Genomic DNA, 21206 nt, shown 5'->3' with positions numbered 1-21206 from the left:
TAAACATTAAGGGAAAAATATAAGGACTCTAAATGTCATGATGCGGAAGCGTAAAAACTAGTCCCAGTGGCATGATCACGAATTCTGCTGCGCCATCGCCGGTGTATCTCTACCCTTACCTGAAACATCAACATAAGAAAGAATGAGCATGAAAATCCTTGATACTATAGCTCACACAGTCTCAACGTTCTAAGAATCAACATTGTAAAATTCTAGAACATACATGAAAATCCTTGATACTATAGCTCCATCACATACACATGATTATTAACAACATATCATACTACATTCATGTATACCTTACATCATAATTCCACAGCATGCAAGTATGCCTCAACACCAGCAGATCAGATATCAACATATGAAAACACATACCATCACATACTAACGATCGAATACCTAGGTGTATCTTTAAACAAAACAGAACCCGTGCCAGAACATACTTGATTCAGGTCATACTATCAGTCAACATGCTAATATTTACTATAACTTACATTTATCACGTGAGCATACAAATAAAACCTGGCCCGTGGGTAGTTTCAATGGTAAGATTACTTACCTCAAATAAAGTCCAAAAGTTAAGTCAAGCGAACAAACTCCTTTCTAACTTTCCACAATTTTTGAATGAGATCCTAGAACATGGAAAAAAATCGATTAACCTTTGAGCCCAATTTTTAAACATTAAATCATTCCCAAATTACCAGCACAACTTACCCAAAAGTGGTTTGACCAAGATCACCTCAAAAGTTCTAACACCAAAATTTTGTTGGAATCAAACTCAAGTCATTCGCGTCTAAATTCAAAACTTCTCCAAAACTTGAATCTAAAGCCCAAAGTGTAGTTTGTTCCAAATTGTCGTCTCTCAAATAAATGCCTTAATCTAAGCAATTCAATAATAATGGTTAGAACCTCAAACAAATTCCAGCAACAACATTTTAATTCAATCCTTCCAAGGCTTAATATACTTACCAAAATGTTGCTTGGTCCAAAATTAGTTTCAAACTCAAATCCGTTTGCGAATCCAACTTAATCCTGCCAATGTCTGACAACACACTTCGACCTTAAAATTCCTTCAATGCTTGAATCTATGGCCGAAACAAATATGTGTCAATAGATTGAAGTAGAACACCATTAGCCAATAAATCAAAATAAAATAGCACAAACTTACCCCAAATCCAAGAGTTTCGACGACCCTTATTGTTGGCAGCAAAAACGACGAGAAACGACGGATTTGAAGCACCCTTGCGTGACTGACGACGAGCGACCCAAAAGTGAGGCGTAGTGGTGGCCACCTGGGTGTGGGTCTTCGAATCTGGGCGTGAATGACAGCGAAACTCGAGACTCTAGGCGACGACCTGCAACCCATGGAGACCAGCAGGGGCCGGAGAGCGGTACCATCGGGGTTCGACGGTCGGAGACGCGGCTGAGGAGAATCGGACGAAGATGGCACAGACGTGAGCGACTGGGTTTATGCAGAAGCGCGGCGCACGGTAAACGTCTGATTTTCGATCTTGGCGGTGACTGAAGGCTGGGCGGTGTAGCTGGGAGAGTTTCGACTCAGATTTGGCGGCTGACGAGGCTGAGTGACTAAGGCGGCGGCGGAGCAATGGAGGACGGGGAGGGGGGTCTCGGTGGCTGCTAGAAGAAAGGGGGAGAGAAAGAAAAGAAAAAGAAAAAGAAAAGAGAGAGAAAAAAAAAGAAAGAAAAGGGAAGGATTAAATAAAATAAAAATAAAATATTTTATTTTATTTTATTTATTTTATTCTTCTCCTAATCCCCATTATTTTCTTAAATTCTCTCATTTTCTAATTTGGAATTAATTCCTGCCATCAATTTCTAACATAAATTTCCAACTTCAATAATCAAATTCTAGTAATTACTCTTAAATGTCCAAAATTCCAAAAATTTCCCCAATTAATATAAATTAATGAAATTACACTACAACAAAATTTTGAGGTGTTACATTCTTCCCCACTTACAGAACTTTCGTCCCCGAAAGTTACTGTTGGAACAGCTCTGGGTACTGGGTTCTCATCTCATCCTCCCGCTCCCAGGTGGCTTCCTTGAACTGACGATTCTGCCATAACACTTTTACAAAAGTTATCTCCCTATGGTGCAATGTCTTTAACTTTATGGCGAGAATTTCTACAGGCTTCTCCTCGTAGCTCAAGTTGTCGTTCAACTGAAAAGATTCAAAATTCACTATATAGAATGGATCTGTCAATACTTTCTCAGCATCGAAACATGGAAGACATTATGGAATGAAGACAGTGCTGGAGGTAATGCCAATCGGTAAGCTACGGGGCCAATTTGCTCTAAGACCTCGAAAGGCCTAATGAACCTCAGAATCAGCTTCCCTTTCCTACCAAACCTCAGAATACCTTTCATAGGTGCCACCTTTAAAAACACTTTATCATTAATCACAAATCTCAGGTCCTTACGTCTCAAATCAGCATAGCTCTTCTGTCCGCTTTGAGTTGTTTGCATACGAGCCCTGATCTTCTGCATTGCCCTCTTTGTGGTTTGTACTAGCTCATGTCCTAGCAACTTCCTCTCGCCAACCTCATCCCAGCATACTGAAGACCTGCACTTCCATATAGGGCCTCAATGGCGAAGTGCCAGCGGCAGTCTGATAGCTATTATTATATGCGAATTCCATTAAATGTAAGTGAGAGTCCCAACTTCCTGAAAACTCTAGTGCACAAGCGCATAACATATCTCCTAATATCTGGTTCAGACATTCTATTTGACCATCAGTCTATGGGTGAAAATTGTACCAAAATTCAATCGAGTACCCAATGCTAAATGGAGACTCATAAAAAAACTAGATGCAAAACAAGGGTCATCGTTTGACATAGCTAAAACTAGTACCAAAAGTGGTGTAACCCCTTCCATAAATAACTATGAAACTTAAGATGTTAAAATCAACAACACTTTTACATGTCCGAGCTGAGAACTGTGAAAACAGTCATGAAATTAAGAAAGTCTTATATACTAAAAACATATATCTGAGCCTACCATGTCACAGGGAAAACTTCATATGAGCAGTGAAGAAACTGGTCATGCTATATAATGTGTCATCTGAAGATATGTACCAGTACAAATCTAGTCAAATGAAAACTGCTTCTACTCTATAAGCGCCGATTGTGATGTCTTTCTTAGGGTCTACATGTCTGAGAATAACTAGGTCTAATTAAGTCTCATATTCAGCAGAAACTCATCATGAGGCTCTATACTGCCATGGGCTATAAAACTTGCTTTAGCCAATCCTCATATTATTCCTCAGTCTTAAAACAATCATATATCATTGCTTAGACCCTGCTGCGGATGAGTCTAAAATTCTCTCTAAAAACGAGGTTTTGAAGTCCCTAGATGCTAAAGCATTAGTCAATTGATAAAAAAATTTCTATAACCTTGTAATAGCCGAAATTTTCCCCTGAAGTTCCTTTTTTTTTTTTTTTTTTTTTTTTTTTTTAACGATAAAACCTTCTTATCTCATAAGTCGTAGCTTGAATTACTCGTACTCCCTAGAGCTAGTTAACTCATTGTCAATGCAAGGGAAAACATATTATTTGGTACTGCTCCAAACCCACCTATAACTACTTCTTGCTATCAACTCAACTTTATTACCAGTCTATCCCTCATGTCAACGGTGATATTGGAAGATCCAACTTACTTCCTTTTGCCTATCTTGAGCTGGATTAATTTCCTTTTTCAATCAAATTAATGGTCTTGCTAGTTCATGTTTCCAACTTGCACACAAAGTCAAAATCCCTTAAATCCTACTAATGCCTTCAATGATTTATCTCTTAACTAATGAAGCCTCAACATACCATATCAATAGCTCTCGAACATCTACTGTTACTAGTAACTCCATTTAGTTTATCCCTTCTCGACCTTCTATTTCGACAACAGATTCTTGTGTTAAAACAAAGTTCCATACCAAATCATCTATGTAAGCTATCTTTCCATCTAATACATATTGTCCCAAAGTCCCACATGATCATTAGATATTTTTCTTTTACACCAAAACAAATACCTTGTAACCGCTCTTATCAAGCCTTCAAACCATACTTAACTAGGAGTTTCGAACACATTAAATTTCTTTCTCTTTCGCAAAAGAGTAAACTTTCTTGAATACTTTTCTCTCATTCACACTTATCTCTGATAAAACCACTAAATTCAAGACACCTTTTTTTGTTTTTTTTTTTTTCCCACTTTCCATGTGGAACATAATCTCTTTACTAAATTATATTTTATTTAACTCCTTCATAAATCTTATCTCTCTCACTAAGAATTTCCATCTTGTAGAATTCTTCTTTGCAAATTTGCATACTTTTAAACTCCAAAAGACTTTTATTTCTTCAAATTTGCCTAACTTAGATCTCCTCATCATAATAAGGCTCTGGTTTTTGTCTAGGTATACTAGAATAATCCTTCAACCTAAACAAATAACATCTTACTTTATCCCCTTTAAGTCCAAGGTCATGTCCAACCATTTTAGCTTCCTTTAATGACATCAACTTAGCTAAATATTCCAAAATAATTCTTCATACCATCACATATATTTTATCTACTCCATCAAGTCGTAGTATTATCCAAGTGATTATGACTTATGAATCCTTTCTAAATTTCTTCTCAAAATGCTGGGTTTTTAATATCTTAAAACCTTTAATAAATCCATCGTCTCTTCTTCTTGTCCTTCATATCCATAAAAAAATTTTTTAACCTTATTTTCGAGAAGGTGCCATGTGAAAAAAATTTATTTATACTGTCTCCAATTGCACCACAAAACATAACACTAGTCCTTAATGAATTCTTATCAAGACAATTTTATTCCTGGGCTTAAACATATACATACCTTTATTTCTAAACTGTCATAACTCTACATAGTTTCATCAAACTTTAAGATCTCTGAACTGAGGTATATGTATTTATTTGTTTCTAACATAATTTCCATGAGATAAACTAGTGCCAAGTGACCTCATAATTTATTTTATTTTATTTTTCTCCTTTTGTAGTGTCGTACCTGATAGTCCTCTTATAATAACTTCTAACGAGTCACTGACCTAGCATTAGAACCTGGTGCATTTAAGCTAAACAAATATTTTAATGCACAACTATCATAAACTTGTAATTGATAGGACATACCTGGCGATAACGAGGAATCCGTTCATGGGCCACCGGGACAATCTAGACTTACATAGTAAGTTAGTCTACAGAACCCAAAACATGGGCTCTGATACCAACTGTAACGACCCGACCCCCTAGGACTTAGGTAAGACTGTTACTAAGATAAATGCATGCACAGAGTTTAAAACGACGCTTAGTTATTTGAAATAAATGCTAATTAAATAAGAGAATTTCATAAGGCGTTTATTAAATGCAATTGTTAAAACAGTTAATAGGGTACCCATAATTCGTAAAGACTATTAAAAGTATACAAAAGACATAATCCTTAATAATAAGTTTAAGACAGTAAAACTAAACATTAAGGGAAAAATATAAGGACTCTAAATGTTATGATGCAGAAGCGTAAAAACTAGTCCCAGTGGCACGATCACGAATTCCGCTGCGCCATCGCCGGTGTATCTCTACCCTTACCTGAAACATCAACATAAGAAAGAATGAGCATGAAATACTTAGTAAGTAACCCCACCACTGGGGTCAGGCTAGACATATATGTCCTCTAGATACCCACCTATGGCACATAAACAAATGGAACAAACAAGAAACTGGGTCCTATCCTATTGTAGTTAAGTATGCCCAAAAAACTGGTGAACCCTGAAGGGAACACAAAACTGGTGAATCCCGAAAGAAACACAAACTGGTGAATCCCGAAGGAAACACAAACTGGTGAATCTCGAAGAAAACACAAAACTGGTGAATCCCAAAGGAAACACAAACGTGTGAATCCCGAAGGAAACACAAACTGGTGAGCATCTAACTAATCAATGAGGATATTCACACGGTCTCAACGTTCTAAGAATCAACATTGTAAAATTCTAGAACATACATGAAAATCCTTGATACTATAGCTCCATCACATACACATGATTATTAACAACATATCATACTACATTCATGTATACCTTACATCATAATTCCACAGCATGCAAGTATACCTCAACACCAGCAGATCAGATATCAACATATGAAAACACATACCATCACATACTAACGATCGAGTACCTAGGTGTATCTTTAAACAAAACAGAACCCGTGCCAGAACATACTTGATTTAGGTCATACTATCAGTCAACATGCTAATATTTACTATAACTTACACTTATCACGTGAGCATACAAATAAAACCTGGCCCGTGGGTAGTTCCAATGGTAAGATTACTTACCTCAAATAAAGTCCAAAAGTTAATTCAAGCGAACAAACTCCTTTCTAAATTTCCACAACTTTTGAATGAGATCCTAGAACATGGAAAAAAAATCGATTAACCTTTGAGCCCAATTTTTAAACATTAAATCATTCCTAAATTACCAGCACGACTTACCCAAAAGTGGTTTGACCAAGTTCGTCTCAAAGTTCTAACACCAAAATTTTGTTGGAATCAAACTCAAGTCATTCGCGTCTAAATTCAAAACTTCTCCAAAACTTGAATCTAAAGCCTAAAGTGTAGTTTGTTCCAAATTGTCTTCAGTCTCTCAAATAAATGCCTTAATCTAAGCAATTCAATAATAATGGTTAGAACCTCAAACAAATTCCAGCAACAACATTTTAATTCAATCCTTCCAAGGCTTAATATACTTACCAAAATGTTGCTTGGTCCAAAATTAGTTTCAAACTCAAATCCGTTTGCGAATCCAACTTAATCCTGCCAATGTCTGACAACACACTTCGACCTTAAAATTCCTTCAATGCTTGAATCTATGGCCGAAACAAATATGTGTCAATAGATTGAAGTAGAACACCATTAGCCAATAAATCAAAATAAAATATCACAAACTTACCCCAAATCCAAGAGTTTCGACGACCCTTATTGTTGGCAGCACAAACGACGAGAAACGACGGATTTGAAGCACCCTTGCGTGCCTGACGACGAGCGACCCAAAAGTGAGGCGTAGTGGTGGCCACCTGGGTGTGGGTCTTCGGATCTGGGCGTGAATGACAGCGAAACTCGAGACTCTAGGCGACGACCTGCAACCCATGGAGACCAGCACGGGCCGACGAGCAGTACAATCAGGGTTCGACGGTCGGAGACGCGACTGAGGAGAATGGGACGAAGATGGCACAGACGTGAGCGACTGGGTTTATGCAGAAACGCGGCGCACGGTAAACGTCTGATTTCCAATCTTGGCGGCGACTGAAGGCTGGGCGGTGTGGCTGGGAGAGTTTCGACTTAGATTTGGCGGCTGACGAGGCTGGGTGACTGAGGCGGCGACGGAGTGATGGAGGACGAGGAGGGGGTCTCGGTGGCTACTAGAAGAAAGGGGGAGAGAAAGAAAAGAAAAAGAGAAAGAAAAGAGAGAGAAAAAAAAAAGAAAAGAAAGAAAAGGGAAGGATTAAATAAAATAATATATTTTATTTTATTTAGTTTATTCTTCTCCTAATCCCCATTATTTTCTTAAATTCCCTCATTTTCCAATTTGGAATTAATTCCTGCCATCAATTTCCAACATAAATTTTCAACATCAATAATCAAATTCCAGTAATTACTCTTAAATGTCCAAAATTCTAAAAATTTCCCCAATTAATATAAATTAATGAAATTACACTACAACAAAATTTTGAGGTGTTACAATGGATATGACTTACTTTGTATTTGATACAAACGTAATGATCCAATGCGTTCGTGTAGGTGACACGCAAGTGGGGTATCCTATGCAATGAGCTTACATAAGACTGAACTGAAAAATAATAACCACTAGATGTAACACTGTTGACTAGTTAGGTTTCTATTTCAATATGATGACCTAAGCGACTTAGTCTTAATCCTAAGTATATTATGAACTCATGTTCACGAGGGATTGACTTTTGATTTGTATGGGTGAGTGTGACCAAATCGCCAATCTAATATGTATATCATTTTGGGGACAAGACCAAGTGGGGAGTTGGGAACATAATAATACAAGATGAAATTCACTCATTCCCTCATTGAGCATAATTAGATGAGTGTTCCCTTAAGTGGTGTCTCTGGGATTTGAACAAAGAGCCCTACCCTCTCATTGGTCTGAGTGGGTTTCTGTTTATTGGTTGGACCATAAATAATTATTCATTAGAGAAGCATTAGTACTTAAGAAGCCAAAGGTAACCCAAAGATAAAACGGTAATTTAATCAAGATGGAGTTACAAACACTCGTGAAGGATTAATTTGCTGGTATTTGTCTATATTCATGGACAAGAAATATATCTGCAGTGAGAAGAGTGCAGTTGTGGGTCTTTAGTGGAGTGTACCTGCAATTAACGAATATTGATTAACTTGGTTAATGAGTTTAATCAATTAATCTCATATCGTTGGAGCTTTTGATCTATAGATCCACCAGGTTGTTGGGGTTGATGCCCTAAAGTCTCGTGTCATGTAGTTTGTAAATAGTTTGTACGAACGCTTCCGTTGTATAATATATGATATTTACTTCACATCTGGTTTTATGCTCAGTTGCATGTTTTATTTGCTTTACCACAAACCAATAAACATAAAATCCCTAGTTATCTGTATGTAACTCAAGTATGTATATAGTGACATACAAGTGGATCATGTCTTGAGAGATAACCAAAATAGTCTGTAGTATATAGATATATGAGAGAAACCTTATCCTGGTAACGCTACGGATGCGACCCGCTTTATGGAATGGTCACAAATGTTGTGACTTGTCACAAATGGTCTGATCCTGATCATTCATATTGGGGACATACGAGCGAAGGTTTCCTATACAAATAGTTTGTATAAGACCTGACCACGAAGTGTTAACGTCTTGTTATATAACATCGTTCATGACAAAGACTTCACTTCACTAGGATGACCATAGGTAACATGACCTCAATCCTAAATGAGTTGGAAAGTCCTGCCATTGAGAGCGGTTCTTTAATTTGTATAGGTGTGAGTGGCCAGGTCGCCGATTCAAACCTACCATTTTGGGGATTCATCTGATTTGGGAGCAGAGAACTCAATTACACAAGATGGAATTCACTCCTTCCTAGAGGCAAGGGGAAGTAGATAGATAGCTGCCTTAAGGGCTGATTTCGGGGCTTGAACGATGTGGCGCTACACACCTTATCTTGGCCCGAGGGGTGTTCACACATAGTTGGACTATGTTGTATTGTTCATTAGAGAAATCAGTGGTACTTAAGGAGTGAGATGTAACTACAGAGGCAAAACAGTAAATTGGCCCAATTGTACTTATGAGCATTTGTGAAGGGTCATCGTACTCATGATTGGTTATATCTGATGGACACAGAAATATATATGTGGTAAGAAGAGTTCAGTTGTTGGTCTTTAGGGGAATGCCTGACAGTTAACGGATGGTGGATCTCGTGTCTAAAGAGTTTAGTCAGTTATTCATGGACTATTGAAGCTTTGAGCCACGGTCCATTAGGTCCCCTTGGTAGCTTGGATAAAGTCGAGAAACAATGTTTGGTTTAATTTGAAATGTTCAAATTGACAAGAGGGAGTTTGATTATATATGATATAATTGGACTGGTTAATTATATATGATATAATTGACTAAATATATGAGATACATTATTTTGAAGAAACTTAGATATAAATATGATTTATATCAAGTAGAGGATAAATTACTATTGTAGATATGTGATATTAAACTATAGGGAAGAATATAATATGATTATATTTATTAATTATTGAATTGGTTAATTATATGATAATTGACATAAAATTTCTCTCGGACATGCGTTAGTGGGAGCAGCCGTTTCGGTTATGGTAACCGAAAGATAGAATGAAAATTGGTTTCATTTTACAAAGGTTAGAAAAAAATTGGCATCGGTATGGAAACGTAAACGATCGCATAAGTCGAGAGCCTATATGATAGTTGCTTAGCGCTTAAACGATCGCACGCTAGTCCTTAAACGATTACTCAGCTTTCCTAAACGGTCGCATAGTGTGTCGTGTTTTCTAAATGATCGTCTACCTTTTACTAAACGATCGTTTAGTAAAACCTACACTATTGTGTAGCTTCTTCTAAATGATAAGCAGTTAGCTATACGATAGCTTTCTTTTCTCTCCCACTTGCTTATCGTCTACACGATTAGTTCATTCTCCAACCTCTACCAAACTCACCAAAGACCACACTTTAGATTCTCACTCTGAGAATACCAAGGGCTCTATTTTGGTGGGGTTTTCCCCGTTGCGTTTCACTTGTTTGTGATTGATCGTGCTGCTGCAGACGACGCGTTTGCTGGGCGATAGAGTACGGGTGGAGGTTCTTCCGCTGCATCTGAGTTCTAAAGCTTGAAGAGGGTCTTCAACTGATATGAGAACTTTTTCCCTTATTCTTTAGTGCTCAAAGCATGCCATTAATTATTGTTTGTTTGCATAACTGTATGTTAGAATGTATATGTTGTATTTCGGTCACGGTGAAATCGGAAAGATCCGAACGCGCTCATGGATGCTCTTCGTTAAGAGATCCTTCACAGGTCTCCTTATTAGCTCACTATAGGATACTTAAAAGAGATAATTTGAATTGTTCAAATTAATTTGAGGAAACTATATATTAATGTATTTAATATATAATTAATTATGGATACGATCTATAATTAAATTAGAGAGTAATATTTGAATAAGATTTTAATTCAAGTGAATTAGATTTACAAAGAATTAATTAATAAAGAATTTTTGCATATATACATAGAATGTATATGATGAATGTATATGATAATTAAATATATACATTAAATTGGGTTTAATTTTATTTAATAATTGTGCAAATTAAAATTAAATAAGTGTTATTTAATTGGCTAATTGATTAAATAAGCGTTATTTAATTATATGAGTTAATTAATTAAATAAATGTTATTTAATTAATTATAGAAAAGAAAAATACATTGGGAAAAGGGCTTGACTCTTCTCTATATAAAGACCTCCCCATGGTCATTTGAGAATGCACTAAATACACAATTCTCATTGTAGAAAAACTCTGACAATACACAACTCTTTAGTGTTATTGTGCAGAATTTTCTCTAAGCCATAAATCTTCTCTATTCTCCAAAACCTTATTCTCCTCTCCATCTCCCAATAATTGGATACCACTTATCCCTCTATTGGAATCTCAGAGAAAAATGAGGTAACTCTCGTGGTAGTGTTCGAGATCGCTCAAGAAGTTGTTTGTGATCAAGACCGTTTGGAGATTCGTTCATTGGAACCTTAGAGTGGATTGTTCGTGGCACTTGGGGAATCTACAGAGGTAAGAACTGTTCTAAATCTTTTCCCAAATAGTATGCTAATTTACGTGTTTATTCATTCAGTTTAGTATAACAATTTTGTTTATTGTAAAAATCGAATCGCGGGATGCAAGGCATTCTCACACGAGACACTTCCGTTGCAGGCCCTTTAATTTGATTTTTCCAAAATATGAAAAATATAGAGAAGCAAAAAAATATGCATTCTACAAAATTTACAGCATGCTTTAACAAGATTAAAGAGGAATTAGGGTTTGGTGATTACATACCCTTGAAGAAACTAAAAATTTCATGTGATCTTTTCCAATCAGTCACGAATGCACCAATCACCTTTGGATCAGAGCTCCAAAAACACAACACTTCAAAAGCCAATTGGAACACCACCACATTGAAAACCACGATATTCTCTATAGGATGAGAATATTAGAGAGAGTTGTGGGCTTCTCTAAATTTGAAAAAGGGAAAGAGTTTTTTTTTTCTTTTGAGAGGAAAAAAATTTGAATAAACTTTAGGATAGCATTTGGATCATTCACACCGACGTTCTGTGTTTTTTGAAAGAAGATGATAGCCTCTCCTCCAACTCCCCTCATCCCACGATTTTTTAGAGATAATAAGGGAAAGATGTTATTTTCATAATTCCCTCCCATTAATTCAAATTTTAATTTAATTAATATATATATATATAATATATATATTATACTATATGTTATATCAACTACAACATGTAGTTTATATTATTTCAAATATAATATGACCTATAGTTTGAAATTCTCTCAACAATCTATGGTATTTAATATAAATCGAATTTATATTAAATAATTATATGAATTCAATTCATATAATTAATATTTGAATCATATTCAAATATTTATTTTATCTCAAAATACATTATATTAATCGTATCATATATAATTATTTTATATTAATTATATCATATATAATTAATTATCTCAATTAATTTGAACAATTCAAATTAATCCAAAATTAATTTGATTCTCAATAATCTCAGTTGAGTTACCGAGAGGATTTTAGGGACCTATAGATTGAAGCTTCAATGGTACTTGGATAATTAATTAAACTCTTTAATTAAATTACCCACTTCCATTAATTGTTGGTGACTCCATTAAAGACCGACATTTGCACTCTTTGTGCTACAGATATATTTATGTGTCCATTGGATATAACTAATCAACAGTACGATGACCCTTCATAAATTGCTCGTAAGTACAACTAGGTCAAAATGACTGTTTTGCCTCCATAGTTACATTTAACTTCTTAAGTACCACTGATTTCTCTAATGAATAATAAGTCATAGTCTAACTATGACCAAACCCCTCTCCAGCCAAGAGAGGGTGTAGTGTCACATTGCTCAAGCCTCGGAATCAACCCTTCAAAGAGCAATTTCTCTACTTTCTTTAACTATAGAGAATGAGTGAATTCCTTCTTGTGTAGTCGCGTTCCCAACTCCCCAATCAGATGATTCCCTAAAATGATAGGCATATTGAGTTGGCGAACTAGCCATTCTCACCCATGCAAATCAAAGGACCACCTTTAAAGGCAGGAGTTCACGACTCACTCAAAATTCAAGTCAAGTCACCTATAGTCGTCCTGATGAAATATGAGTTTCTTCTATCAATTGTGTTATATAATGATACTATTTATTTTGTGGTCTGATCTTATACAAACTCTTTGTATATAACACATTCACCCACATGCCTCCACATGAATGATTAAGATCATATCATTTGTAGCATTTTACAACGGTTGTAACAACTACAAAGTGGGTTGTATTCGTAGTGTCACCAGGATAAGGTACCCAACCTTATCCATATACTACAGCCGTTTAGGTTATCGCTTGAACATGATCCACTTGTATGTCTCCACATACATGCTTAAGTTACAAAGAAAACCTTGGATCTTCGTTTATTGGTTTTGTGGGTTAACGCTACAAAATGTCAAATAAAATGCCTAAGATTTTGTTAAAAAAAAAAAGAAAGAAAAAAAGAAATTGTTTGTACATTACAATTACAAACTACAGAACCCACTGAAATTTAGGCCATCAACCTCAACAGTAGATCCCTGGGTTATGACCAATGAATACCATATAGAATTTCGATTTTCCCATCTACCTATAATTTCAAAATAGGGGTAGTCAATACCAGTGATAAGTGGTGATGTGAAGGATTTTTTCGGGTTTAGGATTTAGAGGTTCCAACTTCCAATGGTTATGGGTTAGAGGTTCTCATGCAACCCTCTACTGCCTATAAAAAAAAAAAAAAAATTGTGCAACTAGATATTATAGTTGTCAAATTTTGAGAGTCAATTATATAATACACGAAAATCAGTCTATCGATCTTTTAGCACTTTTAAATTAACTTTCAATTTGACTTTAAAAAACAATGTACTAAGGATGAAAACTATGCAAGTCTATTACTAATAATTTTTTAAATATAACATTTTTTTTTTTGTAAAACTTTAGCCATAATTCTAAGCTTCATTATTTAAATAACGTTATGTAATTTATGAAAATAATGATTATGCAAAACACATTGCTCAAATATTGTTTTGAGAAACTATTGGTATTCTTATTATTCTAACTTTTATTAAATGTTTGTAGGAAGAGTGTTAAAATTATGAGTATTTTTCTTAAAAAAAAAACATACTAAAGAACTATTTTCAAAACAGTATTACAATTATGAGTAATTTGTACACAAAAAAAGAAAAAAGAACACCCTTGAATTTTTTTGTTTTTTATCAAACTAAACGAAATGCACTTTAGGGATATGTTTAATAAAAATGTTGCAACTATGAGTATTTTTCAACAAAAACAAAGAAGGATGCTTGAGACAACCACAACAAATGAAGGATGCCTCATATTGAAAGTGGAAGAAAATAAAATTATAATAGTACATTAAAAATCTTCACCAAATTAAGCAACAAATGTCTAACTACAAAAAAGGGTTACTCCGAACATAAAACTTACAAACCTCAAACTATTTACAACAAATCACAAATCATTGACAGGTAACAAGTCAGAAATGTCCACAAAGAAAAATATCCCTCAACAATGTCAATATACATGTGTAAAAATACAAAACCACGGTACATTACATTCTTCACCAAGTCAAGTAATAAACATTAGACTATAACAAAGATTATTCTAAACGTAAAACTTACGAATCTCAAACTAGTTACAAAATATATGTTTGATTAGTTTGGATCGTACAAGGAAGAAAAAGAAGTATAGTTAGATCAGAGGGTGGGTCAATATGACTAAAATACAAAGAAAATAGACTAATACATACCTTTTGATTATGTTCAGAATGAACGGAGGTCGAGACAGTCCATACGTAGGGAGGCAGAACAGAGATGTTGTCTAACAAAAACATGAAAACATTGATGATAGATCTTACTTGGAATAAAATGAAGGAAGGACAAATCTTACTTGGAATAGAATGAAGGAAGGAAGGAAGCATACCTTGTGTAGGGCAATCATTCTTTTATTAGCTATCTTATATGAATGGAAAAATTTTGAAGTCAGAGGTGGAATAAGGAAATAAAATATATTGTAACAGCCAAAACACACATATGAGAATGTAAAATGGTTTAAGAACAAGTTGAAAAAAGAAAGTTATAAGAGGAAAGTTGGGAATAAGGACGTACCAACACAGTATATCAGAGGAGGCAGTAGAGAATTCTAGAAAATATGTGAAGTCAGGTAAAAATAGAAGATACAATAAGGTATGGGGTGGGAAGAGTTTGGTACACTTAAGTGTACCTAACCTCAATAAGTTCAAATAGTAACTTCATTAAACCCATAAGAAAGAGAGTCAACTCAAACATAAACAAAGTAAGTAATGGTCAGGTTAATATTAATTGGGTGGTTGACCATAAAATAAGACTGCTAAACAATAATGGGCAACCAAATTAAATACAACACAATATCTCACACGTAAATGGACATAAGAATAAAGATCTGAAGGCCTCGGGATTTGGTATCTCTTTAGTTAGAAGAAATCCAATTCCAAATAAACAAAATTAACATTTGCAACATTTGTAAACTTGAAGCTCAATTTCAATGTATAGAAATTGAATTTAGTTGAATATTGAAAACATTTTCAATGGAACAAAAAAAGAAAAGCCCATTGATCAGATGAAAAATACCAAATAAATTGACTATGTATGGAGGAAGAAATTATAAAACAGTCCACAAAACATAAGGAAAAACGGAGATTCAATAATTTGAAACCAGAATAAGAACGCGAATTTTGAATCTAAATACTAGAATGAAGTAAAATCGAATCTAAAATCATACTAAAAGATTAAAGTGTAGAATTTGGAACTAATCATCATCGACCTCAGAGAAAAATAATAGAAAATAAACCTATTGTGGGGTGGATCGAACACCCCCCCTCCCTCCTTACCACGCTCCAATAACATGGTCAGTAGCCCCTACCAAGAATTTAGTCGTCGTCCAATTTTGATGGTAAAGTAGGAAAAAAAATGACAAAGGAAGGACATGTGATTTATTATTGAAGCAATAAAAAGAGATCTATATAAAAAATTAAAAAAAAAAAAAGTAGGGAAGACAAAGACAAACCAAAACAGATATCAGTAAGGGAAGAAAATGAAGGAAATCAGACATGAGGATTTCCATGAGCAGCAGAAGGATCGTTCCAAATTCCATTCGAAATTGAACAACAACAATTACAGTACAAGAACGGAAACTAATAGGTCATGCACAAAACAAAATTGCAGCATGCTTTAGTAGGAATCAAAGGATAGAGTATGCGTACCTTTGAAGAACCATTCTTCAAACTCTCTCGAACAGACTTCAAGCATCCAAGAACAATAATGCTCGAACACAACGATCGGTGCAACATGCACCCAACAAATGGCCTTCAAATCCTCGAAATCAATCGAGTTGAGTGAGGACACTACCATAATGATTACCTTGGTATTCTCGGTGTGAGAATCCAGGAGTTGTGAGCTCTATATGAACTTGGTTAGAGGAAGAGACTAGAGGACATCATGTAGACGATCGAGCAAGTAGGAGAAAGGAAACTGTTTATCGTATAGACGAATGCTCGATTGTGTAGTAAATGGCAGCCTATCGTTAGACAATGCCACGCGATCGTTTAGCTACGATCAGATGAATGAACTATTGTATAGTCAAACTCCACGACCGTTTAGTCTCTCTATAGCTATCACTTAATGAAACTCTTTCACTTGATAGCTTTTTCCGTGAGTTATTTCCGAAAGTGGCAACCCTCTAAAATTAGAAAAATATTTTTCCTTTTATCTCACGGTTATCATAAAACCACCAATAACTTCCCACTCAATCGGTTATTAGAGAAAAAATTTTAATTATCAAATAATTAATATTATTATAAATAAATATGATAACCAACTTACCATATTATATTTATAACCTATAGTTTTAATATTTTATCTCATGAAACATATAAACTACAGTTCTTTTTCTATTTTATGGTACTTAATGTAAATCATATTTACATTAATCCTCCACTTGATGTATCTCATACATCACACCAATTATATCATATATAACTGAATTTTCTCTTGTTAATTTGAACACTTCAAACTAACTCCAAGAACTGATTCTCAACTTGAATCCATTGAGCTACCAAGGGGACCTTATGGACCTGTAGCTTGAAGCTCCAACGGTATGTGAATAACTGACTAAACTCTTTAGTCACGGGATCCACCATTCGTCAACTGTCGGGCACTTCACTAAAGACCGACAGGTGCACTCTCCTAACTACAGATATATTTCTATGTCCATATCAACCAATCAATAGTGCGATAACCCTTCACAGATTGCTTGCAAGTACATTAGGCCAAATTTGCCATTTTACCCCTATATTACATCTAATTCCTTAAGTACCACTGATTTCTCTAATGAACATAAGTCATAGTGCTACTATGACTGAGTTCTCTCTTCCAAAGATAGGATGTGGTCACTATGTTCAAGACCCGAAATCAGCCCTTAAGGGAGCAATCTATCTACTTACCCTTACTTTGGGGAAGGATTGAATTTCATCTTGTGTAACTGAGTTCCCAGCTCCCCAATCAGACAAATCTCCGAAAAGGTAGGCTTATTGAGTTGGCAATCTGGCCACTCTCACCCATACTAATCAAAGAACCGCCCTCAAATGCAGGAGTTCCCAAAACACTCAGGATTAAGGTCATGTCACCTATGGTAGTTTAAGTGAGATGTAAGTCTCAAGTATCAACGACGTTATATAAAGAGACGAATCATCTCGTGGTCTGGTCTTATACAAGCTCTTTGTATAGGACACCCCCGCTCGCATGTCTCCACGTGAATGGTCAGGATCAGACCATCTGTAGTAGTTCACAAGTAAACCTCTACAAAGCGGATCATATCAGTAGTGTCATCAGGATAAGGTATCCCTCATTTATCCTTATACTACAGATCTTTTGGGTTATTACTTAAGCCATGATCCACTTGTATATCTCATATGCATGCTTAAGTTTACATACAATAACCATAGATTTTTGTTTATTGGATATGAGTATCTTATTCATAACAATGTGTACAAAAAACTATGAGATTCCGGGAGTGGACACCAATCCCAACAAAAAAAAAAACATAGACGAAGAAGTAAACAGAATTAAATGGAAAAAAAATAACAGAGACTTGGTTGTAATGACATAATAGAACTAGAAAAAAATTATAAGAGGCGAAGAATAAACACATATAATGATCGAAAGAGGTAGCACACATGAAGAAGAATAAGATATCAATAGAAGAAAAAATAACAGGGTAAATATAATACAAGTGGGAAAAAGCTATCCTAGAAACGATGAAAAAAACGCAATAGAAGTAAAAACAAGAAATATTAGGGACGAAGAGGAAAAACATATAACAAATGAAAAAAGTAGCAGACATGAAGAAAAACCGTAAATCCTAGTCATAAAATGGAAACCAAAAGATCCGAATACAAAAAAACCTCACACAATAGATCTTTCATGCGAACCGTTTTTGTGAAATCAAGCCCATATCATTGAAAAAATGGAAAAGTTGTTGGGGTTGATGCCCTAAATCTCATAAAATCCCATAGTTTGTAGTTGTAATGTACAAACATTTTATTTATGTAATAACATATGTGATGTTTTATTTCAAAATTATTTGCATTAACCACAAACCAATAAACTAACATCCAATGTTATTTTGTAGCTTCAACATGTATATAGAAGCATATGGGTGGATCATGTTTAAGTGATTACCTCAATGATCTGTAGCAGATGGATAAGGCTGGATACCTTATCTTGGTGACACTACAAGAATGACCTGCTTTGTAGATGTTACAATCGTTGTAAAGTACTACAAATGATCTGATCCTGATCATTTATATGGAGATATGTGAGAGGGGATATTCTATATAAAGAAGTCTGTATAAGATCGGATCACGAAATGTTTAGTCTCATTAGATAACACCGTTCATAATAAAGACTTATATTTCACCAGGATGACCATAAGTAACATGACTTGAATCCTGAGTGAGTTGTGAACTTCTGTCTATGAAAGCAGTTCTTTAATTTGTATGGGTGAGAATGACCAGATCGCTGACTCAACAAACCTACCATTTTGGTGATTCGTTTGATTGGGAAGTTGGGAACATAGCTACACAAGGAGAAATTCACTCCTTCCCCAATGTCTGGGCAAGTAGATAAATTGCTCCCTTAAAGGCTGATTCTGGGGCTTGAACAATGTGGCGTCATACCCTCTACTGGCCCGAAAGGGGTTTGATCATAGTTGGACTATGATTTATTGTTCATTAGAAGGATTAGTGGTACTTAAGAAGTTAGATGTAACTTTAGAGACAAAATGGTAATTTTGGCCCAACTATACTTATGAGCAATTTGTGAAGGATCATCGTACTATTGATTGGTTATATCCAATGGATACGGAAATATATATGTAGTACGAAGAGTGCAACTGTCGGTCTTTAGTGGAGTGCCCGATAGTTAACAGATGGTGAATAATTTAATTAAAAAGTTTAATTAATTATTCACGTATTGTTAGAGCTTCAAGCTACAGGTCCATGAGGTCCTCTCGGTAGCTCAACGAGATTTAATGAGAGTCAGTTTTTGGATTAATTTAAATTGTTCAAATTAATTGAGGAAATCAATTATATATGATATAATTACTATAATGTATTTGATACATTATAATATCAAGTTTATTAGTAAGGAAATAAATGCTTGAATATCATTCAAATATTAATTATGTGAATTAGAGTCATATAATTAAATTTAATGTAAATGTGATTTATATTAAAGTGATTAGTGAGAGAAAATTTAAACTATAGGCTATATTGTATTTGATACAATATAGAAACTATCGGTTATATGTTATATGTGATATAACATATAGTTATATATATATTATATTAATTAATTTTAATTAATTTTATTTTTTTAAAAGTAATTGTTTTTGAATTATTGAGAGAGAAATAACTTCCCTCCTCAATTTTCTCTCAACACACGTATTATGTGGGTGATTGACAAAGAGAGATGGATGATTTTCCTCTTATTCCTTTTTGGTCAGAGAACTTGCAAAAAAGGGAAAAAGAAATATAAAAAGGTTCTGAGTTTCTTCTTAATCTCTGATCTCTTTCTCTCTAATCTCAAAAGATTTACTATTCCCTTAACAAAATAGCAAGATCTCGCACCTCTGGGTTCTCTACCTAAGAATACCGTGGTTTCCAAGTGGTGATGTCAAATTGGCCATTTCAATTTTGTTCGTGATTCACAAGGAAGAGGAAACGTGAAGTTTAGAGTCTTCAAGGGTAAGCCTTGTATTCCCTTTTTTTCTCTTCTATTTTATTGAGCATGTTATGTTTTTGAATTAAATGCATGATTTTGTATGTCTTTGTAAATTTTTATATTATGTAAAATTGGGAAGATCTATCGCTTCCGATCAAGGACCCTTCAAAGGGATCTTTAAAAAATAACATGCAAGGACGAATAAAAACATGAGGGAATCGAGCCGAGAACGTACAAATCCAAATTCATAAACTACATATTCCAAAAGATTTTAGATATGAACAAAAAGACGCAGTAGAACAATAAAAAAAATAGTTAGATCTACAAAAAAAAATCGTTCATATCTACTAGATCTTAAAAAAATAGTTATACAAAGAGAACCGAAGAGGAAAAACGCAGGGTTCAGCAAGAAGATGCAAATATAGAATGAATCTGAGGAGAATATAACTCATACAAGCCAGAGGGAGGAAGAAGAGACAAGATGAAGGAAAACGAATTGAACAACGAAAGAAGAGGGAAGATGAGAAGAGGGAGAGAAATGAGTGTGTAAAGGGGAGAATAATGAAAACACGTCATAATAATCGGAGAGTTGAGGATGGTAAAATGGTGGATTACCAAAAGTCCACTGTTTAATGCTTATCGATAATCCAAACAGTGATCGGGTAATTTAAACCCAGCTAGTTGGATTACCAAATACTCCCTTGATAATTCATATTACAGACAACAAACCCATCCTAATCAAATCTTAAGGGCCTGTTTGGTAGAAAATTTGAAAACAGAAATTTGAAAACAAATGATTAAATGAAAACAGTGTTGTATTTCATGTTTTCAAATATGTGTTTGGTAGCAGAATTTAGAAATTGAATTTTAATTTAAATAATAGCAGACTAGTTGTACTTACCTACTAAAAATTAGTAGATAATAAACTATTATTAATTTATTTATGAACATGTTATATGTTTAAAAAAATTGTAAAATTATTATTTTGTAATAATATATAACTTATAGGATAAATTGAAACTTTT

Source organism: Benincasa hispida, chromosome 9, assembly GCF_027475165.1.
Source record: "Benincasa hispida cultivar pf3 chromosome 9, pf3_genome.v1.1, whole genome shotgun sequence".
NCBI classification, from domain to species: Eukaryota; Viridiplantae; Streptophyta; class Magnoliopsida; order Cucurbitales; family Cucurbitaceae; genus Benincasa; species Benincasa hispida.
The sequence above is the reverse complement of the archived record's forward strand: the minus strand, read 5'-3'. Positions refer to the sequence as shown.